The 11,239-nt window shown below is 32.9% G+C and overlaps 1 pseudogene; it reads right to left on the minus strand.

Annotated features, from left to right (window-relative positions):
• Positions 1-2,858: 2,858 nt before the first annotated feature.
• On the minus strand, positions 2,859-4,612 carry LOC134239690 (uncharacterized; annotated as a pseudogene).
• Positions 4,613-11,239: the final 6,627 nt, after the last annotated feature.

An 11,239-nucleotide genomic window follows, 5' to 3' on the forward strand; every position in this document is an offset into this window, starting at 1 on the left:
CAAGAATTTTCCTAAGGCTTGCTATTTAACAACTATTTGTTTATGGAGAACTGTTGCTTACAATAAAAAGATATATCTTGACAAATTTGACAAACAATATATCAGGCAGTTTTAAATGTAGTATTATACTACCGGTAGAAGTGATATTCCTTTTCAGTTTATTTGTTCAAAACAATCTGTTTTTAAAAAATGAGACGTGATTACAAATTATATTTTGCTTAAGTAATAATTGATGACTATGTCTGCTTTTCGATTACTTTTTTAAAGAAAAGAAATCACTCTACCAATGATATAGGTATAAAAAAAATGACATGAATACCAATGATAAGAAGTAATCTTGTATATAAAAAAATTGCAGAAATGCAAGTAAGTATAAACAATATTACAATGTACTATTGTTATTTAAAATTGTGTCATATCTAAGGAATGAAGTAGTTGAAAAGTTCATGAACAATTATGCAATTGATACCAGAACAAAACAATATTTACCCTTGTATACATAAAGCATCTACCCGTGCAATGTATACTAAACAAAATTAGTTCAATATAAAATAATGCAACAGCATTAAAACAAACAAACGTCCAAAATTGTAAATATATACAACTTGTCTCTAAATCCACAAGTACATGTTCATGTTCATTGACAATTTGACACAAACTACAAAACAGTTCAGTTTTTCACAATCTTATGAAATTATGGACATATATCTTTTCAGATTTCTCCTTAAAACATTGAGGAATGTTTACAAATTACAAGTGTGTATGGAACAAAAATAATAAATGTATGACTATGATCACATGATGATTTCTGCTTTTCTGTTACTGTGTTAAAACAATGACTTTAGCAATCATATATGGTTAAAAAAAAATATTATTAATATCAATGTTAAGAAATAATCATGTATCAAAAAAAAAAAACAACAAAAAAAAACATAAAAGTTTGAGATCTGAAAGAGGTAGAAGACAAATACAAAATGCATAACAGTATAATCACTATTACAATGTCCTCTTGTCAAAAAGAAACATCTAAGAAGTACTTGGAAAGTTCATGAACAACCATGCAATTGGTACCAGAACAAAACAATATTTACCCTTGTATACATGAAGCATGTACCTGTGCAATGTATACTAAACAAAATAGGTCCAATATAAAATAATGCAACAGCATTAAAACAAACAAACGTCTAAAATTGTAAATATATACAACTTGTCTCTAAATCCACAAGTACATGTTCATGTTTAGTGACAATTTGACACAAACTACAAAACAGTTCAGTTTTTCACAATCTTATGAAATTATGGACATATATCTTTTCAGATTTCTCCTTAAAACATTGAGGAATGTTTACGAATTACAAGTGTGTATGGAACAAAAATAATAAATGTATGACTATGATCACATGATGATTTCTGCTTTTCTGCTACTGTGTTTAAACAATGACTTTAGCAATCATATACATATGGTAAAAAAATATTATCAATGTTAAGAAATAATCATGTTTCAAAAAAAAAACCATAAACATAAAAGTTTGAGATCTGAAAGAGGTAGAAGACAAATACAAAATGCATAACAGTATAATCACTATTACAATGTCCTCTTGTCAAAAAGAAACATCTAAGCATTAAAGTACTTGGCAAGTTCATGAACAACCATGCAATTGGTAACAGAACAAAACAATATTTACCCTTGTATACATAAAGCATGTACCTGTGCAATGTATACTAAACAAAATTGGTCCAATATAAAATAATGCAACAGCATTAAAACAAACAAACATCTAACACTGTATTAGTATACAGCTTGTTTCTATATACACAAACACATGTACATGTTTAGTGACAAATTTATTCTATCATACTGAATCATTAAGTTTCTTCACAATCATATGCAATTATGGACACATCATGGTCTAAAAATCAAACAACTGTATTTGATTATTATAGGTAACAAAAGTTTGAGAATAAGATGTAAGAACATTCCAGTTATTGTGATTTAAAGAAAGAAAATGCCCTGTCTATTTCTGTAAGTTCAACATATTACAAGGGATTTAAATTAATATGTTAGATAAGGCACCACTAGTTAGCACATATGTATGCATAGTTTTGTTTTTGGCACAGAATATAACAAATGTGTAATTTTGGCACAGAATGCATTATTACAAATACTTCCAAATACTTTCCTAAATAAGATGACTTGCACTATTAAATGATTTGATAAAAATGAGTTGGCAAGAAGGGAAAATGAGGTATAATTTCTTATGATGTACATGTATTTGTATATGAAAATACAAATAGTTTTTAATACACAAGACTAAAATCATTAACTACATATGAAAAATCCATGGCAAGGCACACTGGTATACAGTGATAAACAGGAATTACTTCTCTGCCTAAGAAAATGAAACCACTCTTTTTTACTATTTGAACAATAGCATCATCTTACAATATTGTAAACCAAGTTTTATTCATGTTATATATTTAAAAGTATTGGGTCTTGTATAAAAGGCAAGTATTTTTATCTCCATTTTCTCTGCTAATTATTTTTTTTTTCTACTTTGCATTTGTAGTGAAATTTACCGTCTGTAGTGAAAATTGTGCAGGATTGCTTCTTAAACTGTGGAGTTGCGAATTAAATATGACATAAATAACAATTGGCTTCAGTAAATTTACAAAAATGAAACATGGACTCAACCCAACAAAAAAATCTAGTGTGGTAAACTACCAAAATAATACTAATATCAATGACTTACTACATGGTAACTGCATGTGTTGCAAGATAAGAAAAAAAAAACCCAGTTAGTACATGTATAACTATTTGATTGAAAGATCAACAAATAACTGGGATCAGATTTTGAACTTCAAAGGAATTTGAATGTTTGCACATCTGATCCACTCATAGTTGCTTCTACTGGGATTGGTAGCATGGACACGACACAATTTTCTAACTGTGAAATATTCCAAGTGGATGCTTCTTCTACTTTCTTTGTGAGTTCGCCTTGGAAAGTTCCAATATTTACTTTAATGTCCTGGCATATATTTTCCTCAACCAGACATAGTTCAACTTCCTGATCTCCAAAAGAAAAAGCCTCTACTGCGCCCTTTACCACCAATGTACGTGGTTCTACTTTCTGGAAAAGATAGTTTAAAATGTACAAGACTTATTTTTGAGCACAAAATTTGGCATAATTTTAACGTACTTTGTTCATGAAATAACATATCAATATACTGCATATTAATTATATTCCTCTGGTGTTAATATAAATTAAAATGTTTAATTTATAAAATAATTCATCCATTTTTAAGTTTTCTTAATCATATTTCTGGTAGAAATAATTTTTTGATAAATTGTATTGTGTTTTCAGAAGTTGACTAGAACAATAATTGATACAATAGTAATGCATGCACTCAGATGACATGTACCTTGATAACAGTATTTCTTGTAGTGTTTAACGCTTTCTTCTTTTGCCACTCTGTCACAATGCAGTGAGTTAACTCTAGGAAATCGCCCACTTTGATGTCCATTTCAGTAAGATTTCTCCATAGTGTGCAACATGCATGGTGTGCCCTTGGTCCTTCAAGCACACAGTTCTTATGTTTGCTTGTTGTTGTCCAACGGGAACTACTTTAATAGCCTCATCCTGAAATAAAAGTTTACCATGAACTTTAAGGAAGGATTCTTGTCTGGATTTTGATTATATGAAATATTCCAAGTGTATTAACTATTTGCATATACATGTATTTTCATATCTATTCAGGTTTTAGAGATTTTAAAGATCATATTTTCTTTCCTTTGTCTAGCATTTGAATAATTTACAAACTGTAATTAACTTTTTTTTTTGTGAAATCAAAGTTTTACATAGAAATATATAGGAAAAATGAATGAAAATCTTTTCTCAAGAACCACTGGGCCAGAAAAGGTGACACTTGTGTGGAGCGTGCACATCAAAAGTACCCAGGCTAATTTGTATTATAAATGTTTATACATATATAACGGAAACCACAGAATGTGTATATTTTATCTTGCTTTTAAATACCACGTAAAGAAGTCATGAAAAATAGTGTTGTGAAAAATAGTGATCTACAGTATAAAAGAATACTAGCTTCTTTGTGGTAACTGGTAAGATGATAAAGTACAAAAAATACTTACCCGAATGACCTGTCCCTGTACCGATACAATTTCCCTTAGGGGCGTTTCCAGAGCCTCTTTTATTGTTTTGGATGGAGAGGTTGGTTGAATTAGCAGAACAGCTTTATCTGTCTGCTCCTTTGGCAAGTTGAGTGGTGGCGCATACATGATTTTTGAATGGGCTGAGAGTACAACTCGGTTTCCTTTAACAAGGAAGTTTCTGAGCTGAAGGGTTCTTCCTTGTTGGATTTTCACCATTTGGCTTTCGTCACTTACAGTAGCCAGCATTGTATCTGTCTTGTCTGCAATACTGAAGTTCAGCATACTGCCCATTGTGCCACTACTGCCTTTGAACTGGGCAGTGTGCCCTACTTTAGCAACGACGACTACTATTTTCCCCATTGGATATGCCCCTGCATCCTTTCCACTGGTCTCCAGTGTCAAGTCTTTAAGACTTTTTTCCTGCATCTGAAATTTGTAAAATTTAATTTTCAGCAAATTATGGAAAAGACATACAATACATGGGCAAATCACATTATGCATATTAAGTTTGATAATTATAGTTGGGTGTCACCGATAATTCTTATTCATGTAATTTACCGGTATTACTAATGCATGGTTGATTTAAAAAAATTAAATATTTCTATTCCAAATTCCACATACTTGAAAGATAATTCTTGTTCAATAAAATACTATTTCCCAACTTAGCAATGAAATGTCCTTTTTAATAATAATGTACATATAGCACATAAATTCTTAAAGTGATACTTCAGGTAGTCAACAATTCAATTGTTTCAAAAAGCAAGTTCTGTTAAGTAGGAACTAGTACTCTTACAATGGTAAATATACAATTATTGGTTTGTGATCTGAATAATATGATTCAAGAGTGGCACAGGAAATATCAGAATTTGACATGCATGTTGTATACACATGATCTAAACAACTTCCATAATCTCTTGTAGAGCTGTGCATTATTTGTCTTACATTCAATTTTTCCAGACATGAACTGAGATCTCTTTGAGTGAAATAGTCAATATTTGTGTCTCCCATCATAACAAGGGGAATACCTGTATCTGTTTCCATTAATTCATAGAACTGACATAAGAAATTTGCAAAAATTACCTATGCTTGCCACATTTATGGGACAATACATAAACAAAAGATTCACTGACGAATCCTGATAGTCAATGGAAGTAATCACAGTCTCCACTCCACACAGAGTAATTTTTCTTGGGTTGTGCAAGTTTAATTTTGAGTACACCACCATTCCAGTAAATGGTCGTCCTTCGCCATTTGTTGCATGTGAATCAAAGCGATACATATTGAATCCTGGCAGCAGATAATCCTCATCTCTATCACTATGTACAAGCCTACTTTCTGAAATAGCAATAATGTCTCCTGATTTCAGATTTTCATCATTTTCAACATCTTTCATATGACAGTGTAATGATCTTGTATTGTGATAAATAATTTTCAAATCTGATGTTATATGCTTCAGGACTGGTAAACATGTTCTTAAAACAGCATTTTCTCTTAGCCTTTTCATTTCCTAACAACATTTTTCTGACACTGCTATTTTCTGTTCGTTCAGTGACAATATGGACAAGTTTTCTAGTTTACGGACTCTACTTAATGCAACATAATGTATATGTTCCTGTTTCCTGGTTCCAAGGTCTACGACAACATCATTTAAGGTGGATCCCTGTGCTTTATGAATTGTTTTAGCACATGCCAATCTCAAAGGAAACTGTCGTCTTGTAACATAGCATGTTTTGTAACGGCCAACTCAAAATTTTTTTGACACTTCTTGGGTAGGGTGTCCAACATTTGCTAATATTTTCAGTGTACAAATAAGAGTACCTCATTCTGGCAAGAGAACCAATATTTTGTTCTTCAAATAGAACCCACACAATACTACATCTCTTAGATCCAGGAACTCTAAAATCCAATTCTTTTACAATACATGGACTGCCATTAGCTAAACCATCTTCCACATCAACATTCAAACAGATTTCTGCTGGCAAATATTTTACCAAATGAACCTCTTTTTGTAATCCCATTGTTTTAGAAGGATTTTCTGGCACTTGAGCAAGAACTTTGGTCTTCATGTCTGCAGCTATGTCACCACCTACCGTATCAATAGCCTCTATAGAACATTTGTTTCCAATTTGTGCACTATTAAATGCCACCATGTTATGATTATTTACTTTAGCATTAGTGGTAAACAAATGTAAAATAGGATTGACTTTCACTACTTGATTTAAGTCACTTGCTCGTGATTTGAGTTCTTCAATGTCACTTTCAGTATGCATGCCTTCGCGTAATCTGTTAAGCAGCTCGGCGAAAGTTTTGTCCTCTTTTTGCCTCATAATTTCATTTAATTCATAAACATCAAACAGGTCACTCCATAAATTGATTGCCAATGGTGCATAGCCATCATCCAAGTTTTAGAAAACCCATCCATCAAAAACTGGTTCCAATTGGAAAAGGTCTCCTATAGCAATAATACTCACACCACCAAAAGGAACATTGCTAGCAAAAATCTCCTGTAGTCTCAAGTTGACAAAATTGAACATTTTTTTCCCAACCATTGATATTTCATCTATGAAAATAATTTTGAGATTTTGAAACTTCACCTCGCATCGTATCTAGCTGTTGCGCATCAAGAGGTTTGTAAATCAAGCTTTGATTTGCAGGTATACAGAATAATGAATGAATGGTTTGTCCTCCTATATTGTATGCCGCTTTTCCCGTTGGAGCGCACATAACAGTTTTTATAGCATCAAGGTTCTCTCCTGGCTGTTTTGTATAATAACTTGTAAAAGCTTGGAAGAGACATGTTGTTAGCAAGCTTTTTCCAACTCCTGCACCTCCTGTCAAAAAGCAGTAAAAAGGAAAAAAGTCCATTTTTACTTTATGAAGAACATGGTAAAAGAAAGTTGTCTGTCTCTCATTCAGAGATCTTACACGGTTTTGATATTCAGAACCGGCATCTGGTTTCGTACAATATCATTTCTTTTTCTAACTGTTTCCTTGTAATGCCCAAATCAACACCTAAATCATATTCTACTCCAAAATGTTCTGGATTGAAACAGCCATGCAAGTCACATACGTCTTCTTCTTGATCAATTGCATCTTCATGCTGAACTTCAGCTGCAATAACATTATTACTGTCTTCTGCTAAATGAAGCATACATGCTTCCACAGTATCTATAACTCCTTTATCAGCTTCATATTGTGTCTTGTTTTCCTGGATGGTCTTTTGATTGTGTTTAAAATTAGCTTCAAAACTGCTGAATTCTCCAATCAAGTCCAGTTCCTCATTTCTCCAGGGATCAGATTAACATAAGCTGTTCTTCTAAAAAACTTTTCTGGGTCCTGATCTTTATTATACCTGACATGTCGAATGAGTTTTTTAAGTCTTCCTTCTTTTAAGTATAGAGCCATCTTTCATAAGGTGCTCTTCCTGAATATTGTCATCATCATTTTCTCCATGTAAGATATCATCTTCATTTATTTCTTCCATTTCATCCTCAGGTAATACATCTTTCTTGTGAGATGAGATCTTTTCCTTTGCTGGCAAAATTATGTCAAATTTTGCAATGAAGTCTGCTAAACAACAAGTTTGTAGAGACTTTGGTCTTCTTTGATATCGTTTGATCCAGTTGTCTGATTCAATATTTGTTGAATTCTCCGGTAGTTCTTGCAGTGTTTCCATTGGTTTGAGCAAAAACGTTCTCATATTTTGCTCATTCGTGTTTATGTTAGAAACTTATTTCCAATTTGTCGTACTTGTTGCCGCAAAGACATATTTCCATTTCTAGCTTCTTCACATGCTTCTTGCATTAAATTTGACATTCCTCTCTGAGACTTGGAAATATATGACACAATGTATGCAGCACAAGCATAGCCATCAAGAATAAACTGAACATCAATGTTAGCTTCCCAAGCTTTAAGAAGTAACTCATTGTAGGAATTAATGCGTATCTCAGAAACTGCTCTTTTTAAGAACACTTTTGGTGATTTCAAACTTGATCTTAGTGCAAAAAGATATCTCTCATAATTCATTCCTATCTACTTGAGGAAAATCTCAAAATCAATTTCCTTTCCATATTTCAAGTCATTTAAATATTCAAAAATTTTGAGGTAGTCCTGCTGTACATGAGAATTTTCTTCAAAGTCTTTCTCATCAAGGGGTTCCAAGATTTCTGTTTTTGGCAATGGAGGCAAAGGAAAATTGAATCGACATACATTCTTACCTCTTTTTTTACAAGTCCTTGCATGCCTGTGTGTTTGATAGTTAATCAGTTCAGAGATGTCACCATTCTGTGAACATGTGCAATGCTTGTCAATAAAGATCTGAATTTCCTCCTTAGTACTTTCTTCATATATTGGGGCATTCTCAATCCATAGGAGCATGTGAATGTGTGGTGAACCCCTCTGTTGGAATTCAACACGAAAAAAATAATCCACAATTTTGCCTAGAGGACTGATACTGCTCTTCAATATTTTTTGCATGAACATTTGAAATCTGTGCTGGAAATACCTCGAACATGTAACAGGGTCTTTCTTAATCAACTCACACTTTTCTGTCCATGACAACTCTTTGATGGCTTCATCAGACAAGTCTGTGTTGTTCAGTTGTTTGCTTAAAATTTTCAACAAACTTGACCACTTAGTTTCTGCCGCAGAAAAAGAGCAGAACCATGTTGGCTTTCCTAATTGTCTAATCATTGCAAATACATCTTTCTTTGCACTTTCCCAATAGGCAGGTGATCCTCTTTAATGTTCTAAGTACCCTGTAACCTTCATTCAATCGAACAATATTATCAAATGCTGAAGGGTTTATTACGTCCTTAACTGTTACTTTCTTTCCATTACTTTGGCATTTCCGCATTGCAAGATTTTGTCTTGTATCTGTTTAATCTGCAGCTTTTTCAATTTGAAGAACAGATTAGGTATTGAACAAGCTGCTCTTCTATCAAGTGATCTCAATTCCCATTTGCAAATAGTACTGTATGTCACTGGGACAAGTCTGTCTTTATTAGAGGGACGTTCTTGACCACAGTATATAGTAGGAAATGCAAGGTATTCTGCATGCGGATCCTGGTACATACCTAAAGGAATTTGATTCTCACCTGGTGCCAAGTTATGTGTTCTATTCAATGACCTTACATCAGCTGGATGCATTAGTGTGTCTGTATTTCCTGTCAGTCTAGTATCGAAATTAGGATCTTCAGTCCAGGTGTCTTCTGGACATTCTTCTATATTTTCGTCTGCATAAATCTCTTCTTTTTCATTCAAATCTAACCAATCCTTCTGTTCCTCTGTTATGTTCCAGTCCTCATTTACTGTTATCCCTTCATTTCTAAATAACTCACTGTTGTCAATTAACCAACGTAAAGCACTTAGACATTTATTTGGTCTGACCGTTTCATGCAGAACATGATGTTTGAATGATAATTTACGCTTCAATTTCACTTGAATTGTCTCAGATTCTGCAAACATTCTAGGTAAACTTTTAACTGTCTTGTTTACATCTGTTGGTACATTGACAACATTTCCACGCAGACTTTTTTGTCCACCTCTTGGTTTTTCCATTATTTGCATGAAAGGAATCCGCGGACTTATTAGGCGCTCTTCCATTTCAGTTATATCTAAATGCAATGGTTTTTCTGGAAAGGAAAACCCATTCTTGCTAACAGAACAATGAAGTTTCCGAGATTTTAGGTGGCGATAACATGTAACGCAAATCCATTCAATATCCCCAACACTTTTAATATCAAGTAAAATTTTTTTCACAAACTCTGATTGACGAATTGTATAAGATTTGACAACTCCTTCCCTGAACCAAGTTTGTGTGCAACAAGAGCAAACATATGATGGTCCATTTACTACAGTAGCTTTAAAACTTGCAATAACAGCACTCATTCTCTCTGTGTGTTTGCTGTCTTTGTCAAATGTTGGTTGTTTTTCCTTATCCTGTATATTTATTGAAATTAAAGGCATACTATCAGAACTACCCTGTGTTTCAATACAACTTCTTTTGCTTGTCATGTCATTTTCATTGTGTATATAAGCTCTCTTTCCTAACACACCTTCATTTTGGGACTTACTATGAGGAAGATTGTGGTGAGGAATACTTTGCAAGTGTTCTTCAATATACACAATAGGTTTCTTAGGTTTAAATGACAATTTTTTCATGGATAAAGCACATCCCTCAAATGCAACCTGATCAAGCATAACTTCAGACAGGGAAAGGCAAAGTTGCCTTAAAAACTGACATAAAAGTGGAAAGGATGTTAATATAGAAACTGTACATTTGCCTTCTGGGTCACACAACCCATTTATACCTCTGTTTTGAGGGTCAAAAATGTAAAAGCTACCATTGCTGTGTTTGATTGCTATTGCACAGGAATGAAAAATGAGAATTACATTGTCATAAACTGCAAATGCCCTATTCAAAAAACCCTCTAATGAAAAACTAATTTCAGAGTTAAGTGTCTGACCCATAGTACCAACAAATACTTGTTGTATATATGACGAAAAATATTTTTGTCTGTATCTGACATGATTGGGAAGTTCGTTCAGTAACAAATAATCTTGAAAAGGATTCTTTCGTAGTGTATACAATGCATCACCTGACATCAGTATTGCATGTAAATCATGCTTTGAAATTGTTGGCACACCATTTAAAAAGCTTACATACAGTAAAAACATAAAGCAGTTGCATACACATTGTTTACCTCTTGATACTTCCGAAAAATGAGCAGCACCTTGCGAAAAATCGCCTTGTAACACATTTGTAGGAAGAGAAATACTTAAATTGATATCCATATTTAACTTCCAATATCAAAGTAAAGAGGTTCAATCCTATACAAACTAACAAGAAATAAATTTACCTATTTCACCATAGACTTGTTGTTCCAGTAATCAGAGACATTACTAAGTAAAACAAGATTCTGCATCCATATTCATTCAATATATATATGGTATATTTATCCTAACTGTAATCCTCCTAACACAGAAGTAAAAATATTTCATGTAACTTTGAAAACTGAAATATCTCATAAGTATTTTGATAAGCAATTGCAAAAACTATGGTCTTTCTAT

The sequence above is a fragment of the Saccostrea cucullata genome, unplaced genomic scaffold (assembly GCF_032062105.1).
Source record: "Saccostrea cucullata isolate Sc308-1 unplaced genomic scaffold, CSIRO_AGI_Scuc_v1 ctg16759, whole genome shotgun sequence".
Lineage (NCBI taxonomy): Eukaryota > Metazoa > Mollusca > Bivalvia > Ostreida > Ostreidae > Saccostrea > Saccostrea cuccullata.